The sequence below is a fragment of the Coffea arabica genome, chromosome 9c (genome assembly GCF_036785885.1).
Source record: "Coffea arabica cultivar ET-39 chromosome 9c, Coffea Arabica ET-39 HiFi, whole genome shotgun sequence".
NCBI lineage: Eukaryota > Viridiplantae > Streptophyta > Magnoliopsida > Gentianales > Rubiaceae > Coffea > Coffea arabica.
Genome location: NC_092326.1, coordinates 3,632,377 through 3,660,228, shown reverse-complemented (window position 1 = coordinate 3,660,228; position 27,852 = coordinate 3,632,377).

Here is a 27,852-nt window from a genome sequence, read left to right as displayed (position 1 = left end):
AGGGGAAGCTTTCAGGTGCTATATTTCCTGAGTTTATGGGGTGTGTTACTAAAAAAGTACCCCTTTTGTTTTAATAATGATATATTAGTGGTTTGTTGTGTTTAAATATGTTGTATTGTGGATGATTTTTTGATTTTAAATAAAATTGGACGAATTTCTGATTTATTGGGGAATTTTTTGATTTTATATGATTATGGTATGTTGGTCATGGAATGATAGCTAGTTGTGGTGTAAAATGGAGCTTGTATATGTTGGATATGATTGTTTGCGGAAAATTTCTGGTTTGTGCGGAAATTCCGATTTTAGAGTTTAATTTGGGGCTTTCTTATGGATTGGTTGTAAAGTCCCTAATTGGCTTTGATTGAAGGGTATTGTCGCCCTGATTGGATGTGTTTTATTGTTTATGAACCGTATGTGTAATTGTGGTTGGTAAGATGCAACTTGCTATTTTTATTATAGGTTTGAAAACAAAGAAATTAAGGGGAAATGCTGTCCGATCTTTGAGGGCGTTTGATTGCTTTGAGTTTGAGTTGAAGGACTTGGACTTGATCAAGGAACTGCATATGATGGATGAGGTACATGAGCTGTGGTTGGTGAGTGATCCCAAAACTGTACCAAAGCTACTTTTGAACGTTTTCTTGCATTGTTTACTCGATTGCATATATCATGTGTACTTGCACATTAGTTCATGACATGATTTGGCTTCAATGAGTTCTTGGGAAGTCCTGTGCATAGCACCAATGTCTCCACCACTGTTTACTGTTTATCTGGAGCACCAATGGCTCCCTATCACTGTTTCACAATTAACTGATCAATTTGAGCGATGGATGCTAAGTACAATGATTTCACTGGCTCACGAGAGCAATAAACGTCCACTTGATTTTTGATTCATGACATCATTGAAATGAACTATTGTGAAACTGATTTGATTACTGATTTGACTGATTACTCGCTGAGTTTCTAGTTCACCTCAAAATTATTTTATTCCCTTCCACAGGACTCGAGGCGAAGGAGGAGCTTGTAGTACTTATTCATGTGACTGGATGGATTACCTCATGTATAGTTTGAATTCGCACTCTTCTTGTGTAATAGCTAGGGTTATTTGAATGTTTAGAGTGGATCGGATGTGTGTGTAAGTTCCACGCTTGGGAACTAGTTTCTGCGACGCTTATGATATGTAAATTTGTGGAACCATTGATGTATATTTGATATTTCTATTGCAATTTGTTTGAGAATTGTAGTGAGTGATTGAGTCCCGGCGAGAGCTGGACAGGCAGTCCGCCGAACCCTTTGGTACGCCATAGGGGGAGAGGGGCCGTCACAGTTGGTATCAGATTTTAGGCCTAAGATCTCCGTACTGTATCCTAGACTTAAAATTTAGGATGCCGGACTGTGGATCTGGTTTGAAATGTCAGTGATTTCTTGTAGCAATGAAAAATTTGATAAGTGGGATTTGAGTAACTCTAACTGCTTGCTTGGAAGTGCTTGTTTGACTTTTGTAGGATATCTTGATCTGATTAGTACAAGTTGGAATGTCGAGGAAGACATTCTTTTAAGGAGGGGAGTTTGAGACGCTCGGAAGAAGGAAAAGGAAAAAAAATTCTGGTTCGCTTTGTATTTGGCCAATCCGGTCGGAAATCCGGCCAGTTTTTGGCCGGATACCTGGCCGGATTGCCTTGGAATTTTGAAAAAAAATTAATTTACCGTTGCCTTGAATCTGGACAAGAATCCGGCCGGAAATCCGGCCAGATTCCGACCGGATTGTGACGTGTCACAGTCGGTCATCAACTTTGTCCGACTGTTTCCTTCATTCATATCCAACTTTTGTCCAAAATATCTTCCATTTCTTCACCTGGCTTGGCCTTGCATCATAGAGAGAAGAGCTCACAATTTTCCTAATTTTAAACTTTGCCAAAATCTTGAGATTTCATCGATGGTTTTGGAAACTATTCCATACATGGGCTCACTATGGAAGTTTGAAGAAGTTGATGGAGTTGTTTTGGAACGGGTAGCTTTGAGGAGCTATCTTTCCTGAGTTTATGAGGTGAGTTACTAAGAAAGTACCCTTTTGTTTTAATAATGATATATTAGTGGGTTTTTGTATTTAAATATGTTGTATTGTGGATGATTTTATGATTTTAAATAAAATTGGACCAATTTCTGATTTATTGGGGAATTTTTTGATTTTATATGTGTGAGAGCCCGTAAAAGCCTAATTATTTTCCTAGGGTTTATTCCCCTTTAATTGCATAATTTTGCATTTTCTGGCTTAGAAATATTTTCTGAGAGGATTTTATGAGCAATTATAGTTTTAAGATGATTTTTCTAGCATTGGCGAGTTTTTAGAAAATTAAGGATAAATAATGGACGTGGGACCCACTAGTGCGAAAAGTTCGGAAAAATTCGGCCAATAAGGTTAAGTTTCGGATACTGTTATAAATTTATCGGGTGTTAAGAGATAAGTAGTGTGTGTGAAGTGATTGATGTGAGAGAGAAAAGAAAGATAAGAAGGCATTAATGAAGGTGACAAGTGTCACCTTCTTATTGGATACTTTTAAAGAAATACTATTCATCATTTTGACTTTCTTGACCAAGGGTTAAATATCTCAAAAAAATCATAAAAATTTACCATTTCTTACCTTGTGTTGGCCGGCCATCCCAAGCTCAAGAAGGAGAAGAACTTCTTCATTTTGCAAGCTTCCACTTGGTCCAATCTACCACAAACCAAAGCCTAGAGTTGTTTCTACTCCATAAAAACTTTGCTTCTAGTGTTAGTAAGTGTATTGGTGAACTTTGTTTGAAGATCAAAGGTGTCCAATATCCCTCTTTCTCTTGATTTCTTGGTAAGTGTTGCTTGAACACCCTACTACCTCTAATAATGGTCATATGATGCTTAGAAGTGGCATGAGTGTGTGAAAATGTGATTTATTTCTTGATTTGGCTTGTTATGGTGAAGTTTTTATTTTATTGGGAATTTTTCTGGTTTAATATGATCTTGATGTTGGGGGCTTGTATGATGAATTGTAATGGTTGGAAATGGCTCTAGTGGATGTCAAATGTGGTTAAATGCAACTAATTTTGGATTTGGATGGAAAATTGGAAAGTTAGGGTTCTTGAAGCCCCAATTCTGTCCGGTTTTAGATCATTGTGTTAGAGGCCGAATTTTACTTTGCTCAAAACATGAAAGTTGTAGGTATTGATGAGGTTGATGTCCCTGCAAAATTTCAGGTCATTTAGATTAATGTAGAATGAGTTATGACGAAATTACTGTAGCTGTTCTGCTTTGAGCAGAATGCGAAAACTGCGATAGTAATTGGCCATTTTGACTGGAATTGGTTTGGATTTTGGAGTTGGTGTCTTCTGATGAAATGTAGCTGAGTGTCTTAGCTAACATATGCCTTTGGAATTTCGGCATTTGGACTTGTAAGGACTGAGATATACTGATTACAGTTTTTTGTGTTTTGCGAACCTGTTTTAGGAATTCTGGGTTAGTATTTGGCATTTTCGACCTAGTTAAGCTAGGAACTGGATTGAGTGGTCTTCTACATTATTGTAGCCCTGTTCCATAGCTTCGAAACGGTGGGTCTTACACCCCCAACCGATATTTGTAGTGAGAGTTGTACCATTACCGCATAATGAGTATAAAACAGTTTTCTATTTGGGGCCAAGACTAAGGCCATTTTCTAATTTCTGGTTTGCTATTATGCTCATTTATGCATATGAAACCCTATTGGGGTTGTGTTTAGCATTGCTATATGACTCATTATCGAGTCTCATTGTATGTGTTATATGTTCTAGGGCTTGAATGTAGTGCACGACGGCTTGGTGATCGTGGTACATGAAATACCACTTACTTGCTTGGTGAGTATACCACTCACTAAATTGTTACTATGTGGCTTTGTTAAATGTTATGTGATGCCTTGATGGCTTATTCGAATATTGAAATTGATTAAGGTGAGGGTGTACTTGACCGCCCTCACCTCTTTTGATATTGTCACTGAATGGCTACCGTTTTATTGCATTACTGAACTTGATATATTGGTTGGTGAATTTCATTTCATGGAAACTGAATTGATGTCGTTTGGACGATGTCCAACGGCCTTACTGCATTACTGAGCTCAACCCCGTTTGGTAGTCAATTGGATCGAGCCGGCGAGGGCTTGGTCGTGAAGATTGAATCGCCACGGGGACTGTACTGGGGAACCTTGTGGTAATGAGACCCTTGGTTCCGGTAAACTCGAGTATTACCAAAAAATATTACTGAATGGAGTGCGGGCCCGGTTGGGGTATGTTGGGTGGAAGGAATGGAAGTAAAGAGTTGTCTACGGTTTGGTATTTTAACATTGACGGAGAGTCAATGAGGTTGGTTCAAGATTGCAAGCGTGGAAATGGGCTCTTGAGAGCCGACCGTATCCTTTTACCGTTTTGCTTCATTGCTTATTTGTGCACTTTAGATGAAGGTTCATTCTTATATGACTTTGATTGCTTATTGGGTGGTATACCACTGGGCTTTGGCTCATTCCGTGTTATTTGTTTTCCTTACAGGGATATAATTGCTTTTGAAAATGGACCGGATAGTCAATTGCCATACTGAGCTTGTAAATGTCTTTTGTATAGCTCTTGAAGTGAAACCCTAATGTATAACGGGTTCATTTCCTTTTGATAGGCAAATCGAATGTGTACTCCTTAATGAATGGTTTTGGCATGCCATTATGGTTGTAAATGTTGATTTCCGTTGTACATATATGCTTGGCTATGGTTTAGATAAATTTCGGCTTCGGCTTCGGTTTTCGTTTTATTTTATTTTATTTTATTTCGTGTTTTGACTTGTTTGCGCGCGATGTTATGTTCCGGAACGTTTTAGATTGACGTAAACCGTACCGTTAGTCCTGGCGAGAGCTGGGCAGGCAGTCCGCTAACCCCTTTGGTTCGCCTTAGGGGAAGGTGGGGCTGTCACAGGTGGTATCAGAGCCTAGGTTTGAGTTTGAATTGGCCTGGGTGTAATAGAAGTGCTCGACTTGAGGGTTTTATTGATTATGGTTTTTAAGGTTATTCATGTTGTTTATTCCTTTGCTATAGGATGGATGCCAGTGGTGACCCGAGTGACCGTCCGACAGGAGATCGTCCTCATAGCACGTTGCCGCCGATTAAGTATCAACTTAGGCAGAAGGGGGCCGTGGTCCGTTGGAGCCCGGCCAGCCGCGTTCGACAGTGTGGGTGTCGTAGCAACTTTGCCTACCCAAATACACTAGTTTTGTCGGTGGCAAAGGAACGCGAGGAGTTTGCTAAGGAAAATACTAAGCTTGAAGCTGTGGTTGCTGCGTTGGAAGCTGAGGTGACTCAGGCTAAGGCGACCAATGAGAAGCAAGCCTCGCGTATTAAAGAGCTAGAATATGACGTGCAAGAGGTCGAGGAGAGAGTTGATGATCTATGTGATCAGTTGAGAGATGCACGCGAGCGCGAGACTAAGCGAGCTCGTAAGGTCAGGGGTCGTGCTGAGGCGATCCTTAACCTATGCGACGACGGACTCGAGGAGTCTAGTGACGAGGCCTCGTTTGCTGGGGCCGAGGCTGGGGAGGAGTCTACCCCATCGCCTGGGTCTCAGACCCCGGCGACTGATTAGGCCTTGATCTTAGAGGCTTCTTTTGGGCTAGTGGTGGCTCTTGTGTGTATATAGGGATAGGGATAGTGCCTTAGCTAACCGTTTTGGATGTAGAGTTAGCTATGTGTAAATCTCTTTTGATAGGCCTATCCTCAGGTGGATCTTTTGTGTACGTACGTGCTTTGGCCGTACCTGACTGACTGCTTGTATATATGTTTGGCTTGTATATGTGTGTGCTTTTGATCTTGTTTGAAATGCATCGTTATGTGCTAAGTGAAAGTTTATTTGCTACTTATATGCTTTGTTACTGCTTTGGTTTAGTATTCTTGCCTAGACCAAGTATATCTTATGGAAGGAACGCGGAGTGGTCGGGGACGTGGGCGCGGTATTAGGCAACCTACACCAGTTAGGGAAACGGGGGAAGCTTCTACTGGACCAAATCCTGAACCCCAGATAGACCCCAACGTTCAAATAGCTGCTGCCATGCAGCAAATGACCAACCTACTTGCACAAGTAGTGCAACAACAGGGCCAAAATCCAAACCCTAACCCCGGAAATCCTGGTAACCACGTTGAGAGCGAGGATAGAGCTCTTGAGCGTTTTCAAAAGTTTTCCCCACCAAAGTTTATTGGGGGACCCGACCCTGACGTCGCCGAGAAATGGCTGGAGAAGATGGTTGATATATTCGCGGCTTTACACTACCCGGACGAACGGCAGGTCACTTTTGCCGTGTTTCAACTGGAAGGAGCTGCCCGTTCCTGGTGGAACGTAATTAGGCAGAAATGGGAGCGAGAGCAGACACCGAGGACATGGGTGAACTTTATACGAGAGTTTAATGCTAAATTTTTCCCTCCCTTAGTCCAGGAGAGGAAGGAGGACGAGTTTATCCGGCTCCGGCAAGGGGCTCAGACGGTGGCGGAGCACGAGAGCCAGTTTACCCGCCTGTCCAAATTCGTGCCTGAACTAATCATGACTGAGCAACGACGAGTGAGGCGCCTCATTCAGGGCTTGAACGTTGAGATCTAGAAGGACCTCGCGGCAGCTCAAATTACCACGTTTAGCGAGGCTATGGAAAAAGCCCAACGAGTTGAGAGTGCACGGCTTCAGGTCCGAAACTTCCAGGCTAAGAAGCGTGGATTTCCTGGGAGTACGTCTGGACAAGGTGAGAAGAGCACTCCCTCCAAGTTTGGACGAGGAACTGGAGGTGGTCGTCATTCCGGACCAGGCAGAGGGACTCCGTTCAGGGGCGGCCAAGCTGGGCGAGGGCAAAGGGGAAACATCCAGAGTGGCTCGGCTTCGGCACCTCGTGGTCCCTGTGGGCACTGCGGAAAGACAAACCACACCGAGGACAATTGCTGGAGGAAACTGGGGAAATGTCTGCGGTGTGGAAGTGCGGACCATCAACTAGCTACATGTCCGGTCCTGAAACAAGACGAAAAGGGGAGCCAACTACCGTCGAGAACCAATACTGGATCGGCCAAGGGAGACGGATCCAAACCAAAAGTTCCGGCTAGGGTATATTCCTTAGAGCCTCACCAGATCCCAGAGTCTTCCGAGGTGGTGGAAGGTACGATCCCTATTTTCCACCGCTTTGCCAAAGTTTTAATTGATCCTGGTGCCACTCATTCGTTTGTTAACCCTGATTTCATGTGTGGCATCGATATAAAACCTGCTAGTTTACCATATGACTTAGAGGTTAGTACACCTACGGGGAACCAACGTTTGGTGACTAGTATGGTTTATAGGGATTGTGACGTATGGATAGGTGAAAGGAGGTTTTTAGGGGACTTGATTAGTTTATCCATTAAGGGGTACGACGTGATTTTGGGTATGGACTGGTTAGCCAAATATAACGCCCAACTGGACTGTAAAACGAAAATAGTTGAATTTCGCATTCCTGGCGAGGCAACCTTAAGGTTAGATAAGGGGTAGGTTAGCCTCATCTGCTCTCATTTCGGGCATTCGAGCTAGGAAATTGATAAGTAGAGGGGCGCAAGGATTTTTGGCCTTCTTAATTAATACCCCTACGGATAAGTTAAAAGTGGAAGATGTGGCTATAGTGAGGGAATTTCCGGATGTGTTTCCTGATGAGTTAGTGGCCTTACCTCCGGAAAGGGAGATAGAATTCCGAATAGATCTTTTACCTGGAACCGCACCTATCTCCAAAACCCCTTACCGAATGGCGCCTGCAGAACTTAAGGAGCTTAAGTTGCAATTACAAGACCTTTTAGAGCGGGGATTCATCCACGAGAGTGAGTCTCCTTGGGGAGCTCCGGTCCTATTCGTGAAGAAAAAGGATGGAACTTTGAGGATGTGTATTGACTATAGGGGGCTGAACAACGTGACGATCAAGAACAAGTATCCACTGCCTGACATTGACGAGTTGTTTGACCAGCTGCAAGGAGCAGTGGTCTTCTCGAAGATGGACCTCCGTCAGGGATACTATCAGTTATTGATAAAGACGGAGGACATTCCGAAAACTGCTTTCAATTCAAGATACGGGCATTACGAGTTCGCCGTTATGCCCTTTGGACTGACTAATGCTCCCGCCGCCTTCATGGACTTAATGCATAGGGTTTTTAAACCCTACCTGGACCGATTTGTCGTGGTGTTTATTGACGACATTTTGGTCTACTCTAAGTCACGCGAGGAGCATGAGGAGCATTTAAGAATGGTGTTGCAGACATTGAGGGAACATCAGCTATACGCCAAGTTCAGTAAATGCGAGTTCTGGTTGGAGAAAGTGGCGTTTCTAGGGCACGTGATCTCCCACGAAGGTATTGCAGTGGACCCGGCGAAGGTTGAAGTTGTGACCAATTGGAAGAGGCCAGAAACCCCCACGGAGATTCGTAGCTTTCTAGGGCTAGCTGGGTATTACCGAAGGTTTATTAAAGATTTTTCCAAGTTAGCCGGACCTTTAACTGACTTGACAAAGAAGCATGGCCAGTTTATCTGGAACGGCCGTTGCGAAACGAGTTTTCAGGAATTAAAGAAAAGATTGACCATGGCTCCAGTTTTGGTCTTGCCAAATGGAGTGGACGGGTTTGCAGTATATGCGGACGCGTCGCGAGAGGGATTGGGATGTGTTTTGATGCAGAACCGGAATGTGATAGCTTTCGCCTCTAGGAAATTGAAGCTTCACGAGCAGAACTACCCGACTCACGACCTAGAATTAGCCGCGGTTGTATTTGCTCTGAAAAAGTGGAGGCATTACCTATATGGGGTGACCTTCGAGGTGTATTCGGATCACAAGAGTCTGAGATATCTCTTCTCCCAGAAGGAACTGAATATGAGACAACGACGATGGATGGAATTCCTGGAAGATTACGACTGTACGATCAATTACCATCCGGGAAAGGCAAATGTGGTAGCAGATGCCTTGAGTCGTAAAGTGCAAGTAGCAGGGCTAATGATTAAGGAATGGGATTTGCTAGAATTCGTGTGCGAGTGGAAACCCTGTCTTGGGAGCCATAAGGTGATATTTGGCAATATTAGGGTTACATCCACTCTACTGGAACGTATAAAAGAGGCGCAAGGCAAGGATTTGATGGTGCGGAAGTGGAGAGAGAAAGTGGAAAAGGGAGAAACTACGGACTTCAATTTGAGTCCTGAGGGTCTTCTGAAGTATCGGAACCGAATTGTAGTACCAAAGGACGAGTCATTAAAAGCAGAAATTCTGGAGGAAGCTCATCGGTCCAAGTATACAATCCATCCGGGTAGCAGCAAGATGTATCAAGACCTAAAAGGGACCTACTGGTGGGATAATATGAAGAGGGAAATCGCGCAGTACGTGCAGAAATGTCTCATTTGCCAGCAAGTGAAGGCGGAGCATCAAAAACCATCGGGTTTGTTACAACCCTTGGAGATACCCGAGTGGAAGTGGGAAAACATCACTATGGACTTCGTTTCAGGTTTACCAAGGACGCAAAGGGGACACGATGCCGTTTGGGTGATCGTTGATCGATTAACCAAATCGGCCCATTTCTTGCCGGTGAACATGAAGTACTCAATGGATCAGTTGGCCCGACTGTACATGGACGAAGTAGTAAGACTACACGGTGTTCCTGTGAGCATCGTTTCCGATCGGGATCCACGGTTTGTGTCGCGATTTTGGCAGAAGTTCCAAGAAACCCTGGGGACGAAACTCAACTTGAGCACTACTTATCATCCTCAGACGGATGGCCAGTCAGAACGGACAATTCAAACTCTCGAGGACATGCTGCGAACGTGCATCTTGGATTTTGGAGGCAGTTGGGGTCAGCACATGACCTTGGTGGAGTTCGCGTACAACAATAGCTTTCATTCGTCGATTCAAATGGCTCCGTACGAAGCTCTTTACGGACGCAAGTGTCGCTCACCGATTTACTGGGACGAAGTTGGTGAAAAGAAGGCACTGGACCCGACAACTATTCCATGGATGGAAGAGGCTCACGAGAAGGTCAAGTTGATAAAGCAACGGCTTCAAACCGCCCAGAGTCGCCAAAAGAGCTACGCGGATAACCGAAGGAAGGATTTGGAATTTGAAGTTGGAGATCAAGTATTTCTGAAGATCACACCCTTACGAAGTCTTACAACGGGGAAAGGAAAGAAGCTTCAACCGCGGTACGTCGGACCCTACAAGATCCTTCAGAGGGTTGGAGCGGTCGCGTATCGATTGGAACTGCCATCCAGTCTATCTCGAATCCACGATGTATTTCACGTCTCGATGCTAAAGAAGTACCATCCTGACCCATCTCATGTTTTACAACCGGAGGATATTGAAGTAGATGAATCACTGGCCTACGAAGAGAAACCGGTTCAAGTACTCGATCGAAAAGTCAAAGAGCTCAGAAACAAGAAGATTCCGCTAGTGAAAGTGCTATGGAGAAACCACGGAGTGGAGGAAGCTACTTGGGAGATGGAAGAGGAAATGCGAACGAAATACCCAAACCTTTTCGGGAATTAAGGTGAGAAATTTCGAGGACGAAATTCTTTTAAGGGGGGGAGAGTGTGAGAGCCCGTAAAACCCTAATTATTTTCCTAGGGTTTATTCCCCTTTAATTGCATAATTTTGCATTTTCTGGCTTAGAAATATTTTCTGAGAGGATTTTATGAGCAATTATAGTTTTAAGATGATTTTTCTAGCATTGGTGAGTTTTTAGAAAATTAAGGATAAATAATGGACGTGGGACCCACTAGTGCGAAAAGTTCGGAAAAATTCGGCCAATAAGGTTAAGTTTCGGATACTGTTATAAATTTATCGGGTGTTAAGAGATAAGTAGTGTGTGTGAAGTGATTGATGTGAGAGAGAAAAGAAAGATAAGAAGGCATTAATGAAGGTGACAAGTGTCACCTTCTTATTGGATACTTTTAAAGAAATACTATTCATCATTTTGACTTTCTTGACCAAGGGTTAAATATCTCAAAAAAATCATAAAAATTTACCATTTCTTACCTTGTGTTGGCCGGCCATCCCAAGCTCAAGAAGGAGAAGAACTTCTTCATTTTGCAAGCTTCCACTTGGTCCAATCTACCACAAACCAAAGCCTAGAGTTGTTTCTACTCCATAAAAACTTTGCTTCTAGTGTTAGTAAGTGTATTGGTGAACTTTGTTTGAAGATCAAAGGTGTCCAATATCCCTCTTTCTCTTGATTTCTTGGTAAGTGTTGCTTGAACACCCTACTACCTCTAATAATGGTCATATGATGCTTAGAAGTGGCATGAGTGTGTGAAAATGTGATTTATTTCTTGATTTGGCTTGTTATGGTGAAGTTTTTATTTTATTGGGAATTTTTCTGGTTTAATATGATCTTGATGTTGGGGGCTTGTATGATGAATTGTAATGGTTGGAAATGGCTCTAGTGGATGTCAAATGTGGTTAAATGCAACTAATTTTGGATTTGGATGGAAAATTGGAAAGTTAGGGTTCTTGAAGCCCCAATTCTGTCCGGTTTTAGATCACTGTGTTAGAGGCCGAATTTGACTTTGCTCAAAACATGAAAGTTGTAGGTATTGATGAGGTTGATGTGCCTGCAAAATTTCCGGTCATTTGGATTAATTTAGAATGAGTTATGACGAAATTACTGTAGCTGTTCTGCTTTGAGCAGAATGCGAAAACTGCGATAGTAATTGGCCATTTTGACTGGAATTGGTTTGGATTTTGGAGTTGGTGTCTTCTGATGAAATGTAGCTGAGTGTCTTAGCTAACATATGCCTTTGGAATTTCGGCATTTGGACTTGTAAGGACTGAGATATACTGATTACAGTTTTTTGTGTTTTGCGAACCTGTTTTAGGAATTCTGGGTTAGTATTTGGCATTTTCGACCTAGTTAAGCTAGGAACTGGATTGAGTGGTCTTCTACATTATTGTAGCCCTGTTCCATAGCTTCGAAACGGTGGGTCTTACACCCCCAACCGATATTTGTAGTGAGAGTTGTACCATTACCGCATAATGAGTATAAAACAGTTTTCTATTTGGGGCCAAGACTAAGGCCATTTTCTAATTTCTGGTTTGCTATTATGCTCATTTATGCATATGAAACCCTATTGGGGTTGTGTTTAGCATTGCTATATGACTCGTTATCGAGTCTCATTGTATGTGTTATATGTTCTAGGGCTTGAAGGTAGTGCACGGCGGCTTGGTGATCGTGGTACATGAAATACCACTTACTTGCTTGGTGAGTATACCACTCACTAAATTGTTACTATGTGGCTTTGTTAAATGTTATGTGATGCCTTGATGGCTTATTCGAATATTGAAATTGATTAAGGTGAGGGTGTACTTGACCGCCCTCACCTCTTTTGATATTGTCACTGAATGGCTACCGTTTTATTGCATTACTGAACTTGATATATTGGTTGGTGAATTTCATTTCATGGAAACTGAATTGATGTCGTTTGGACGATGTCCAACGGCCTTACTGCATTACTGAGCTCAACCCCGTTTGGTAGTCAATTGGATCGAGCCGGCGAGGGCTTGGTCGTGAAGATTGAATCGCCACGGGGACTGTACTGGGGAACCTTGTGTTAATGAGACCCTTGGTTCCGGTAAACTCGAGTATTCCCAAAAAATATTACTGAATGGAGTGCGGGCCCGGTTGGGGTATGTTGGGTGGAAGGAATGGAAGTAAAGAGTTGTCTACGGTTTGGTATTTTAACATTGACGGAGAGTCAATGAGGTTGGTTCAAGATTGCAAGCGTGGAAATGGGCTCTTGAGAGCCGACCGTATCCTTTTACCGTTTTGCTTCATTGCTTATTTGTGCACTTTAGATGAAGGTTCATTCTTATATGACTTTGATTGCTTATTGGGTGGTATACCACTGGGCTTTGGCTCATTCCGTGTTATTTGTTTTCCTTACAGGGATATAATTGCTTTTGAAAATGGACCGGATAGTCAATTGCCATACTGAGCTTGTAAATGTCTTTTGTATAGCTCTTGAAGTGAAACCCTAATGTATAACGGGTTCATTTCCTTTTGATAGGCAAATCGAATGTGTACTCCTTAATGAATGGTTTTGGCATGCCATTATGGTTGTAAATGTTGATTTCCGTTGTACATATATGCTTGGCTATGGTTTAGATAAATTTCGGCTTCGGCTTCGGTTTTCGTTTTATTTTATTTTATTTTATTTCGTGTTTTGACTTGTTTGCGCGCGATGTTATGTTCCGGAACGTTTTAGATTGACGTAAACCGTACCGTTAGTCCTGGCGAGAGCTGGGCAGGCAGTCCGCTAACCCCTTTGGTTCGCCTTAGGGGAAGGTGGGGCTGTCACAATATGATTATGGTATGTTGGTCATGGAATGATAGCTAGTTGTGGTGTAAAATGGAGCTTGTATATGTTGGATATGATTGTTTGCGGAAAATTTCTGGTTTGTGCGGAAATTCCGATTTTAGAGTTTAATTTGGGGCTTTCTTATGGATTGGTTGTAAAGTCCCTAATTGGCTTTGATTGAAGGGTATTGTCGCCCTAATTGGATGTGTTTTATTGTTTATGAACCGTATGTGTAATTGTGGTTGGTAAGATGCAACTTGCTATTTTTATTATAGGTTGGAAAACAAAAAAATTAAGGGGAAATGCTGTCCGATCTTTGAGGGCGTTTGATTGCTTTGAGTTTGAGTTGAAGGACTTGGACTTGATCAAGGAACTGCATACGATGGATGAGGTACATGAGCTGTGGTTGGTGAGTGATCCCAAAACTGTACCAAAGCTACTTTTGAACGTTTTCTTGCATTGTTTACTCGATTGCATATATCATGTGTACTTGCACATTAGTTCATGACATGATTTGGTTTCAATGAGTTCTTGGGAAGTCCTGTGCTTAGCACCAATGTCTCCACCACTGTTTACTGTTTATCTGGAGCACCAATGGCTCCCTATCACTGTTTCACAATTAACTGATCAATTTGAGCGATGGATGCTAAGTACAATGATTTCACTGGCTCACGAGAGCAATAAACGTCCACTTGATTTTTGATTCATGACATCATTGAAATGAACTATTGTGAAACTGATTTGATTACTGATTTGACTGATTACTCGCTGAGTTTCTAGTTCACCTCAAAATTATTTTATTCCCTTCCACAGGACTCGAGGCGAAGGAGGAGCTTGTAGTACTTATTCATGTGACTGGATGGATTACCTCATGTATAGTTTGAATTCGCACTCTTCTTGTGTAATAGCTAGGGTTATTTGAATGTTTAGAGTGGATCGGATGTGTGTGTAAGTTCCACGCTTGGGAACTAGTTTCTGCGACGCTTATGATATGTAAATTTGTGGAACCATTGATGTATATTTGATATTTCTATTGCAATTTGTTTGAGAATTGTAGTGAGTGATTGAGTCCCGGCGAGAGCTGGACAGGCAGTCCGCCGAACCCTTTGGTACGCCATAGGGGGAGAGGGGCCGTCACAGTTGGTATCAGATTTTAGGCCTAAGATCTCCGTACTGTATCCTAGACTTAAAATTTAGGATGCCGGACTGTGGATCTGGTTTGAAATGTCAGTGATTTCTTGTAGCAATGAAAAATTTGATAAGTGGGATTTGAGTAACTCTAACTGCTTGCTTGGAAGTGCTTGTTTGACTTTTGTAGGATATCTTGATCTGATTAGTACAAGTTGGAATGTCGAGGAAGACATTCTTTTAAGGAGGGGAGTTTGAGACGCTCGGAAGAAGGAAAAGGAAAAAAAATTCTGGTTCGCTTTGTTTTTGGCCAATCCGGTCGGAAATCCGGCCAGTTTTTGGCCGGATACCTGGCCGGATTGCCTTGGAATTTTGAAAAAAAATTATTTTACCGTTGCCTTGAATCTGGACAAGAATCCGGCCGGAAATCCGGCCAGATTCCGACCGGATTGTGACGTGTCACAGTCGGTCATCAACTTTGTCCGACTGTTTCCTTCACTCATATCCAACTTTTGTCCAAAATATCTTCCATTTCTTCACCTGGCTTGGCCTTGCATCATAGAGAGAAGAGCTCACAATTTTCCTAATTTTAAACTTTGCCAAAATCTTGAGATTTCATCGATGGTTTTGGAAACTATTCCATACATGGGCTCACTATGGAAGTTTGAAGAAGTTGATGGAGTTGTTTTGGAACGGGTAGCTTTGAGGAGCTATCTTTCCTGAGTTTATGAGGTGAGTTACTAAGAAAGTACCCTTTTGTTTTAATAATGATATATTAGTGGGTTTTTGTATTTAAATATGTTGTATTGTGGATGATTTTATGATTTTAAATAAAATTGGACCAATTTCTGATTTATTGGGGAATTTTTTGATTTTATATGATTATGGTATGTTGGTCATGGAATGATAGCTAGCTGTGGTGTAAAATGGAGCTTGTATATGTTGGATATGATTGTTTGCGGAAAATTTCTGGTTTGTGCGGAAATTCCGATTTTAGAGTTTAATTTGGGGCTTTCTTATGGATTGGTTGTAAAGTCCCTAATTGGCTTTGATTGAAGGGTATTGTGGCCCTAATTGGAATTGTTTTATTGTTTATGAACCGTATGTGTAATTGTGGTTGGAAAGATGCAACTTGCAATTTTTATTGTAGGTTGGAAAATAAAGAAATTAAGGGGAAATGCTGTCCGATCTTTGAGGGCGTTTGATTGCTTTGAGTTTAAGTTGAAGGACATGGACTTGATCAAGGAACTGCATATGATGGATGAGGTACATGAGCTGTGGTTGGTGAGTGATCCCAAAACTGTACCAAAACTACTTTTGAACGTTTTCTTGCATTGTTTACTCGATTGCATATATCATGTGTACTTGCACATTAGTTCATGACATGATTTGGCTTCAATGAGTTCTTGGGAAGTCCTGTGCTTAGCACCAATGTCTCCACCACTGTTTACTGTTTATCTGGAGCACCAATGGCTCCCTATCACTGTTTCACAATTAACTGATCAATTTGAGCGATGGATGTAAAGTACAATGATTTCACTGGCTCACGAGAGCAATAAACGTACACTTGATTTTTGATTCATGACATCATTGAAATGAACTATTGTGAAACTGATTTGATTTCTGATTTGACTGATTACTCGCTGAGTTTCTAGTTCACCCCAAAACTATTTTATTCCCTTCCACAGGACTCGAGGCGAAGGAGGAGCTTGTAGTACTTATTCATGTGACTGCATGGATTACCTCATGTACAGTTTGAATTCGCACTCTTCTTGTGTAATAGCTAGGGTTATTTGAATGTTTAGAGTGGATCGGATATGTGTGTAAGTTCCACGCTTGGGAACTAGTTTCTGCTTCGCTTATGATATATAAATTTGTGGAACCATTGATGTATATTTGATATTTATATTGCAATTTGTTTGAGAACTGTAGTGAGTGATTGAGTCCCGGCGAGAGATGGACAGGCAGTCCGCCGAACCCTTTGGTACGCCATAGGGGGAGAGGGGCCGTCACAGTTGGCCGTCACAGTTGGTATCAGAGTTTAGGCCTAAGATCTCCGTAGTGTATCCTAGACTTAAAATTTAGGATGCCGGACTGTGGATCTGGTTTGAAATGTCAGTGATTTCTTGTAGGAATGAAAAATTTGATAAGTGAGATTAGAGTAACTCTTATTGCTTGCTTGGAAGTGCTTGTTTGACTTTTGTGGGATATCTTGATCTGATTAGTACAAGTTGGAATGTCGAGGAAGACATTCTTTTAAGGAGGGGAGTTTGAGATGCTCGGAAGAAGGAAAAGGGAAAAAAATTCTGGTTCGCTTTGTTTTTGGCCAATCCAGCCGGAAATCCGACAAGTTTTTGGCCGGATACCTGGCCGGATTGCCTTGGAATTTTGAAAAAAATTATTTTACCGTTGCCTTGAATCTGGAAAAGAATCCGGCCGGAAATCCGGCCAGATTCCGACTGGATTGTGACGTGTCACAGTCGGTCATCAACTTTGTCCGGCTGTTGTCTTCATTCTTATCCAACTTTTGTCCAAAATATCTTCCATTTCTTCACCTGGCTTGTCCGTGCATCATAGAGACAAAAGCTCTCAATTTTCCTAGTTTTAATCTTTGCCAAAATCTTGAGATTTCATCGATGGTTTTGGAAACTACTCCATACATGGGCTCACCATGGAAGTTTGAAGATGTTGATGGAGTTGTTTTGGAAGGGGAAGCTTTCAGGTGCTATATTTCCTGAGTTTATGGGGTGAGTTACTAAAAAAGTACCCCTTTTGTTTTAATAATGATATATTAGTGGTTTGTTGTGTTTAAATATGTTGTATTGTGGATGATTTTATGATTTTAAATAAAATTGGATGAATTTCTGATTTATTGGGGAATTTTTTGATTTTATATGATTATGGTATGTTGGTCATGGAATGATAGCTAGTTGTGGTGTAAAATGGATCTTGTATATGTTGGATATGATTGTTTGCGGAAAATTTCTGGTTTGTGCGGAAATTCCGATTTTAGAGTTTAATTTGGGGCTTTCTTATGGATTGGTTGTAAAGTCCCTAATTGGCTTTGATTGAAGGGTATTGTCACCCTAATTGGATGTGTTTTATTATTTATGAACCGTATGTGTAATTGTGGTTGGTAAGATGCAACTTGCTATTTTTATTATAGGTTGGAAAACAAAGAAATTAAGGGGAAATGCTGTCCGATCTTTGAGGGCGTTTGATTGCTTTGAGTTTGAGTTGAAGGACTTGGACTTGATCAAGGAACTGCATATGATGGATGAGGTACATGAGCTGTGGTTGGTGAGTGATCCCAAAACTGTACCAAAGCTACTTTTGAACGTTTTCTTGCATTGTTTACTCGATTGCATATATCATGTGTACTTGCACATTAGTTCATGACATGATTTGGCTTCAATGAGTTCTTGGGAAGTCCTGTGCTTAGCACCAATGTCTCCACCACTGTTTACTGTTTATCTGGAGCACCAATGGCTCCCTATCACTGTTTCACAATTAACTGATCAATTTGAGCGATGGATGCTAAGTACAATGATTTCACTGGCTCACGAGAGCAATAAACGTCCACTTGATTTTTGATTCATGACATCATTGAAATGAACTATTGTGAAACTGATTTGATTACTGATTTGACTGATTATTCGCTGAGTTTCTAGTTCACCTAAAAACTATTTTATTCCCTTCCACAGGACTCGAGGCGAAGGAGGAGCTTGTAGTACTTATTCATGTGACTGGATGGATTACCTCATGTATAGTTTGAATTCGCACTCTTCTTGTGTAATAGCTAGGGTTATTTGAATGTTTAGAGTGGATCGGATGTGTGTGTAAGTTCCACGCTTGGGAACTAGTTTCTGCGTCGCTTATGATATGTAAATTTGTGGAACCATTGATGTATATTTGATATTTCTATTGCAATTTGTTTGAGAATTGTAGCGAGTGACTGATTCCCGGCGAGAGCTGGACAGGCAGTCCGCCGAACCCTTTGGTACGCCATAGGGGGAGAGAGGCCGTCACAGTTGGTATCAGAGTTTAGGCCTAAGATCTCCGTACTGTATCCTAGACTTAAAATTTAGGATGCCAGACTGTGGATCTGGTTTGAAATGTCAGTGATTTCTTGTAGCAATGAAAAATTTGATAAGTGGGATTTGAGTAACTCTAACTGCTTGCTTGGAAGTGCTTGTTTGACTTTTGTAGGATATCTTGATCTGATTAGTACAAGTTGGAATGTCGAGGAAGACATTCTTTTAAGGAAGGGAGTTTGAGACACTCGGAAGAAGGAAAAGGAAAAAAAATTCTGGTTCGCTTTGTTTTTGGCCAATCCGGTCGGAAATCCGGCCAGTTTTTGGCCGGATACCTGGCCGGATTGCCTTGGAATTTTGAAAAAAAATTATTTTACCGTTGCTGCCTTGAATCTGGAAAAGAATCCGGCCGGAAATCCGGCCAGATTCCGACCGGATTGTGACGTGTCACAGTCGGTCATCAACTTTGTCCGACTGTTTCCTTCATTCATATCCAACTTTTGTCCAAAATATCTTCCTGTAAGTTCCAAAGACAACAAAGAGGGGGGGTGAATTGGGTTGATTAAAATCTTAACCAAATTTATTCAATTTTTCTATAATAAAAATTGACCTTCTTTTCAAGTAATGATCAACCAAGTAGATTAGAAGATAGGAGCAATATTGATCAGAAAAACAAGTATAGATAAGCAATGAGAATTTTAATTAAACAGAAAAGTAAAATAGGGAAACAAACCAAGTGTCTACCAAGCTATACCCAAACTTGAAGACCAAACACTAGGAAGAGCAAATTCTCTTTGATGAACGAAGATCAACTAGATGTACAATGGCGGGAGCACTTCCTCCTTGCCCTAAGCCTCACTTAGTCAAGTTAGGAAGTTTTACAATCACTCAGAAAACCCTCAACAAAGCTACACTAAAGATCCTTTCAACCACAAAAGAAATGCTCAACAGAAATTCACACCACTTTAAAACAAATCTGCTTTGGAGACTATTTTCTAGCTAAAATATCTCTTGAGAACTTTGTAAACAAAGTGTGCAAAAGTCCCTGCTTGGTTCTGACCAGTTTGATTTTAAAGGGAACCAGAAATGGGTTTCATCAATGCTTCCAACGGATAGAAGGCAGCTGAAGAGTCAACTAGCCGTTGGAGCTGTCGGACCGCGAACAAATCATCGTCCGAACCAATCGTCCGAAAACAGCCAAGTTTGACGTTCGGACGTCCGATGAGTGTTTATCGTCCGACAGTACAGCGTCCGAGCTTAGGCAGAGAGTTGGCAAGTCAATTTGGAATTTCTCGGACGTCCGATGCGGTTGATGTGCGTCCGAACCTTCCGGACGTCCGATGGCTCTTTATGAGCGTCCGACATAGCTTCCTTCTTGATGTTCTTTCTTCTTTCGGACGTCCGACAGATTCCTTTCGGCCGTCCGACATGAGTGTCCTGTTTCCTTTTTGATGTTCTTTCTCCTTTCGGACGTCCGACAGATTCCTTTCGGCCGTCCGACATGAGTGTCCTGTTTTCTTTTTGATGTTCTTTCTCCTTTCGGACGTCCGACCGTTTCCTTTCGGCCGTCCGACCTGTTTGTCCTGTTTTTGCTTCTCCTTTTGGTTGTTTTGCTTTTCATGACACATTCGAACCTGATTCTAAACACAAACACTTATATTTGAAGAAAGTTAGATAAACATTTCAAAGTACCAAGAATAACACACTTGACGTACTAACAAGACAGTATCTTTGATTGGAACAAAACAATGACTAAATTCATTCATATTATTTCAATCTTGTTTGCCACATCCAAAGCATCGTAGACTGAAGTCAATTAAACATATGCTTTGTTTGTTTCATCAGGCCTGATCAAAGTGTTCACTTTCTTGGTCTGTATAAACAAACTTTTGTGATCATCAAAACCAAGAATAACATTCTCCCCTTTTTTGATGATGACAAATCAAAAGTTTGAAATGAAGTTTGATGATTGCAATGAAAACTCCCCCTTTCAAAATAGACAAGAACTCCCCCTGTCTCAGTGAAAAAAATTTGAAAAACTCCCCCTCACTTAGCTAATCATCAATACCAATCCAGTATAGCTAATCATCAATCATCAATCAATACCAACCAATCCAGTACTCTCCCCCTTTTTGTCATCACAAAAGGGCAACCAATCACATCAACACATCCACAACACATACTTCAATGAAAACCAAAATCATTACATTCACATAATCAGAATAGACAAACATTCATCAAAATATTTAGACATCCATCAAAACAGTACTTAAACATCGATCCAAACATACAAAAAAAAAAACTTAAAATATCCATTACATTACATAAATGAGACAAACAACATGCAAATGTCCTAAATGATGAACTAAGTGGATCCAGGTGATCTTCGAGAGAGCTGATATTGAGATAGATCCTCCTCATCAGTTTCTTCATCATCTTCAGAAGCTTCTTCAATTGGTGCCTTGCCTTTGTCTGATGTGGAGGGGCCATGAGGAGTCACAGGAGTGGATGATTTCGGATCTGGAATTGCTGCACTTGGATCAGTGGTGCGAGGCTCTTTGCCATGGGAAACATCCTCAGCCACAGAAGGGGGAACACAGGAGGTTCTTTTTGTCTATGAAGGCAGTTTGTTGCTCAGAGGACATAGTGAGCATTAGGCCATGTTCTAGAAGAAGAACATGCTGTTTGAGGTCACGAAGGATCTCAATTACTTCATCATTGGAAGATGAAGATGCTTTAGTGGCAGACCTCCTAGGGTGAATAGGAGTGAGTGAAATGGGAGAAGGATCATGTACAGTCTTAGACCTCTGTTCACTAGATTGTGCCCCCTTATATGCCCACAAATTATCCTTATAAACAAGATTTTTCCTTTCAAAATATGCCTTGGTAAAGACATAAGAAGATGCTTCTTTTGGACAAACACCTAGAGTTGGAACTTTGTAAAACTCAAAAATCTTTTGAAGAAACTTGCCATAAGACAATTTTCTGCGAGAATCAGTGGTGTAACGAAGTAAAAACTTGCACATGACAAACCCAAAATCAATGCGATTTTTTTCTCGAAAACAATAAAACAGATACAACTCCATTTTATTTGCATCAGTTCTGTGTCCATCAGTGGGTACAAGTAGGTTTGAAATGATTGAAAAGGCAATTAGATTCACCGGAGCAAGATCATTTAGTTTAGCATCAGTGGGTGAGGAAAAACTTCTTTTGAAATAAGTTAACATTTTTGTCCCATCAAAATGATTAGCAGTAGTAGGGAGCTCTTCATATGAAAAGAAATTAGCAACTTTATCTTTGCATAAACGTTCAATGGTAGTATTTAAAATTGAATTCACAGTATCAGAATCAAAGAGTATGTCTACCCCATTTACCCTGGACATGATCTCAGTTTGATCCGTGCCTTTCCTAAGATTTGCAAAAAATTGATGCAACATTTCAGGATAGTAGACATTGGGCATAGAGATCAGATGAGACCATTTTTGAAAAGCAAATAGACTCAGAATGGAATCTAAACCTATGGAGCGAAATTCAGAGGGGTTTACAGTTAGTTGAGGAATGATACCCTTCTGGGATATCCAGGAGTATTTTTCTTTCGCCGCATCATCAAAGAAAGTAGGGAGAGTGGCTGATTTTAGAGGCGGTTGAGAAGATGTTCCCTGACCAGATTCAGGCTGAGATGAGGGTTGTGGTGTAGGCCGTGACATTTGACCCTTGATAGCTCCCCTTTTGAAGCGTTTGGATGTCCGTTTGACAGTAGGAAAATCCTCATCCTCATCCCTGAGTGGATGCTTGCGTCCGGTAGTAACTTTTCCTCCTCTAAGATTCACCATTGTGTGAAATGTATGAAATGCAGGATGCAAATGATGCACACAGTAGTAAGGAAGTGAATCGCACAGAAATTTTTGGACAAAAAGGCCTTGAACAAGATTTGTCAGAGCGGTTATGAGAAGGTAGGGTTTTGAGGAAAATTTGGGAATTTGTGAAATGATAGATGATTCTGTGAAATGATCAGGAAAAATGACTCGCAATTGATCAGGAACTGTTTTGGTTGAGTCAATTTTGAAATGAGGGTCTCAGAATGATGTGAATTTGAGAGTGAGAGATGAGAGGGTTTCGTCTGAGAGGAAATAGAATAGGAAATATTTGAAGCAAATGAGGAAGAAAGTTGTTTTTTTAAAAAATGAGCCGTTGCACTGTCGGACGGCCGAACGAAGTTGTGCGTCCGACAGCTGCGTCCGAACAGGCGCAATCTGGAAAATGGCTGAAGAACATCATCGGACGTCCGTTCATCCTCTTTCGGACGTCCGAAGGCAATGAAAAATTTATGATGATTTTTCGAACATTCCTAATTTTGATCTTAGATGAATGAATTGATCTAATGGCAAAGCTTTTGTAAAAATATCAGCAAATTGATCTTTAGAACAAATATAATTTACACACATTTCACCTTTTTGAACAAGATCACGAATAAAGTGGTGCTTTATTTCAATATGCTTTGTCCTAGAATGCTGAATAGGATTTTTGGTCAAATTTATAGCACTAGTATTATCACAGAATACAGGCATGCAGTCATACAACAATCCATAGTCATTCAGGGTATGCTTCATCCATAAAAGTTGAGCACAACATGCACTAGCGGCAATATATTCCGCTTCGGTTGTAGACAATGAGATTGCATTTTGTTTCTTGCTAAACCAAGAGACTAAACAATTTCCAAGAAAGTGACAAGATCCACTAGTACTCTTTCTATCTACACGACACCCTCCAAAATCAGCATCCGAATAACCATACAGTGCAAACTCACTGGATTTAGCATACCAAAGACCATAGTCTAATGTACCTTTCAAATACCTAAAAATTCTTTTTACAGCATTCAAATGTGATTCTTTTGGACACGATTGAAATCTAGCACACAAGCAAACAGCAAACATAATATCAGGTCTACTTGCAGTTAAATAGAGTAAGCTTCCGATCATACCTCTATAATGCTTTTCATCCACATGATTACCTTCTTCATCTTTGTCAAGCTTTGTAGAAGTGCACATTGGAGTTCCAACTTGCTTTGAGTCCTCCATGCCAAACCTTTTCAGTAATTCCTTGGTATACTTTGCTTGATTTATAAAAATTCCCTCAAGAGCTTGATGTATTTGAAGTCCAAGGAAGAAATTTAATTCTCCCATCATACTCATTTCAAATTCATTTTGCATAGTGGTGGAAAACTCCTTACATAGATACTCATTAGTAGCATCAAAAATAATATCATCAACATATATTTGCACAATAAGAAGGTCATTCAACACATGCTTAGTAAAAAGTGTGGAGTCCACAATACCTCTTTTGAAACCTTTTTCAATCAAGAACCCACTTAATCTTTCATACCAAGCTCTTGGAGCCTTCTCGGATGGATCACCAATTATAAGCTCTTTTGGATGATTTTAGCTGATTTTCCAAGCCTTGGGAAGATCTTTGAGTGGATCATCATTTTTGTCTTCATCTTCCTCTTCTTGATCATTATGAACTTCATTTTCCATTTCAGTTGCTGCTGGTTTAGAACTTCCTTCATTTCCAATTGATAGCTTTTCCATTCCTTCTCGAACACCTACATCATCATCCTCACACAAACTTTTGGAATTATCATCATTGGCTTCATCAAATGTTATATGTATAGCTTCTTCAATCACAAGTGTCCTTCTATTAAAAACTCTATATCCTCTTTTATTCTCACAATACCCCAAAAATATTCCTTCATCAGATTTTTTGTCAAACTTACCAAGATGTTCCTTTAGATTCAAAATAAAACATTTACAACCAAATACTTTGAAATAACCAACCGTAGGTTTCTTATCAAAAATCAGCTCATAAGGACTTTTCTTTAAAATAGGTCTCAAGAGTATTTTATTCATCACATAACATGCAGTGTTTACCGCTTCAGCCCAAAGATATTTAGGCAACCTACATTCATTCAACATAGTTCTAGCAGCCTCTTGGAGAGTCCTGTTTTTCCTTTCTACAACACCATTTTACTGTGGAATCCTTGCAATAGAAAACTCATGTGTTATACCATTATGATCACAAAATTCTGGAAAACCACAATACTTGAATTCCGTCCCATTATCACTTCTAATCCTAACAATTTTTAACCCAAGCAGATTTTGCACTTTAGCAAACATTGAAGTAAAATTCTTGAAGGCATCATCTTTATGAGCAAGAAATATCACCCAAGTGTATCTAGAATAATCATCAACAATTACAAAACAATATTTCTTACCTCCCAAGCTAGTGATTTGAGTTGGACCAAATAAATCAAGATGCAAGAGTTCCAAAGGTTTTGAAGTAGATACACACATTTTTGGTTTAAAAGAAATTTTTGTTTGCTTCCCAAATTGACATGCATCACATATTTTGTCCTTATCAAAACTGATTTTTGGCAAGCCTCTAACCAACTCCTTTTTCGAAATTTCCTTTAGTAAATCCATGTTAAAATGACAAAGTCTTCTATGCCATAACCAAGGATCTTCATTTGAAGCTTTAAGACATTTTAAGTTAGAAGAATCAACTTTATCAAGAATCACAATATATATGTCATTAAACCTCTTCCCTTTGAACACAACATTATATTTGGAATCAAGTACAATGCATTCATGCTTTTTAAACAACACATACAAGTCTTTATCACACAATTGACTAACACTAAGCAAGTTATAACCTAAGTTATCAACCAAGAGCACATTATGAACAAAAGTTTCACCATCCTTACCAACATCACCTATTCCAATTGTCTTAGCTTTCACATCATCACCAAATGTTACCTTTCCACTTGATTTTGATTTCAACTTTATGAACAAGGAAGGATCACCGGTCATGTGCCTTGAGCAGCCGCTATCAATAAACCATTTTGACTTGTTTGATCCTATAACCTGAAAAGATAACGTGTTTGGTACCCTTTTTTAATTTTTGGGTCCATAATAGTTAGCATTGTATCTAACTAACCACATGCACTTCATCCCTTTGTTCAGATTTCTTTTCACATAGCAATTACCTTTCAAATGCCCTCTTTGACAACAAAAACCACACATAATGGAAAAGTCCTTAACATGTACTGGTTTGACATATCTCAATCCACCTCTTCTATATGTTGTGAAACCATGTGCAATTTTGTTGTGTGCAAATGTTCTTTGAAAAGTAGTAGGATGTGTAGATAACATATTCCTTTTGCTAAACTCCTGCTTTCTTGCTTTCAAAGTCTCATCCAAGTTGTCCATTCTTTTTTTCAAATCACCATGTCTTTCCTTCAGCATTTCACAAATATTTGTCTTTCTATCAAGCTCATCTTGAACATTACATCCGGCTCTTACTAGACTTTCATTGTCGGTCTTTAGTTGTTTATTTTGTTGAAAAAGACTTGCATTTTCTTGAATGAGAAAAGCCATTTTCTGTTTTAACTGCTTGTTTTTATCATAAGATTCCTTCAAGGCATTATGCAGTTTTTCAACAAAAGATTCAAGATCATCATCTTCATCATTATCACTTTCAGATTGAGAGTGTGTGGAAGTTACCTCATTATTTCCAATAGCCATGAAGGCCATTTGAGCAGATTCTTCTTCTTCTTCAACTTCCCCTTCGGAGTTGCATTCATTCCAAGTAATCTGAAAATTGTTGAATCTTGGCTTTCGATCAGCTTTTCCATCTTTCATCTTCTTCATGGGGCATTCGTTTGCATAATGTCCAATCTGTCCACATTCGAAACATTTGTCCAACTGTTTCTTGTTGAAATCTTGTTTACCTTTATACTTTGCGATAGATGGCTGATTCTGGAATTGATTGCTAGGTCCTCCCCTTCTAAACTTTCTTTTATTCAAGATTCTTTTGAAGCCTCTGGTGATGAGAGCAAGATCATTATCATCACCATCCGAGTCTTCATCATCCAGGTGAGCAGTATCATCTTCACCTTGAGTAGTCTTTAGAGCAATGTTTCTCTTTGCTCTAGCATCCTCTTCCTCCTGCACTTTAGATTTCAGTTTCAACTCATAAGAAGTCAATGAGTTAATGATAGATTCAATAGGCACAGAACTTAAATCCTTGGCCTCCTCTATTGCAGTCACTTTATTTTCCCATTCTTTGCCCAACGCATTGAGAATTTTCCTGTTCTTCTCTCCCAAGGTGTACTCTTTGCCCAACGCCTCGAGATCTTTGATCAAGTCAGTGAACCTGCAATACATTTTGTCAATATCCTCAAGAGGTTCAATTTTAAATGATTCATATTTGGTGACCAAGATAGCCTTTTTCTGTTCTTTCACGTTGTCACCACCCTCATGAATTTCTCTTAGCTTATCCCACATTTCTTTGGCAGATTTGCAGCCTTTTACTCTAATTGATTCATTTGAATCTAGAGCACTATAAAGAACATTCATGGCCTTGGCATTCAATGTGAGGTTAGTCCTATCTTGAGCATTCATTTCAGCTCTTGTTTTTGGCCGAAGCAACCCTGTATCTGCATCAAGAAAGTTAGCTTCATGCGGTCCTTCACTCACAATAAACCATAGCTCAATATCAATCGATTGCAAAAAGATAATCATCCGTTCTTTCCAGCTAACATAGTTAGAACCGCTGAACATGGGAGGCCTAGTAACAGATTGCCCCTCAACAAACATAGCATGACTGGTTGTCATCTTTACTCCAAGCCGTTAGAGCTTAATCTCAAGGAGACCAAACTCTGATACCAATTGTAAGTCCCAAAGACAACCAAGAGGGGGGTGAATTGGGTTGATTAAAATCTTAACTAAATTTATTCAATTTTTCTATAATAAAAATTGACCTTCTTTTCAAGTTGTGAGGACCCGAAAAATTTCTTATTTTTATCAAATATTAACCGTTTAATTAAGTGTTTAACCACCTGTTTCTCCCAAATAATTTATTACGACCATTTTAAATCCATTCGTATGGAATAATGTCTTCATTATGTTTTTGAAATGTCCCGTTAACAACTTCAATTTTCGGAAGGATTGTTTAAGTGAGAAATAATGAACACGAGTGTTTCAAGGTGATATTGTATTCGAGAGTATGATTATCCTGGGGAAATTAAGAACGGACAATAGCAGATTAAGAAAAGTTAATCGAGAATCAAAGGTGAATAAGTTCTAGGTGAGCATATATTACTCACGCGTGGATAGTTTTCCAAAAGACGCATGGATACAAATTTATTGGAGATTTGCGGAGTTAATACTCGACTCATGTAAAGACTCGTAAAACTCCTATTAAAACCCTAATTTGAGCTTATTTAATTATTTACTTGTTCATTTATTCCGAGTATTATTTTCTAGACCTATTGAACCT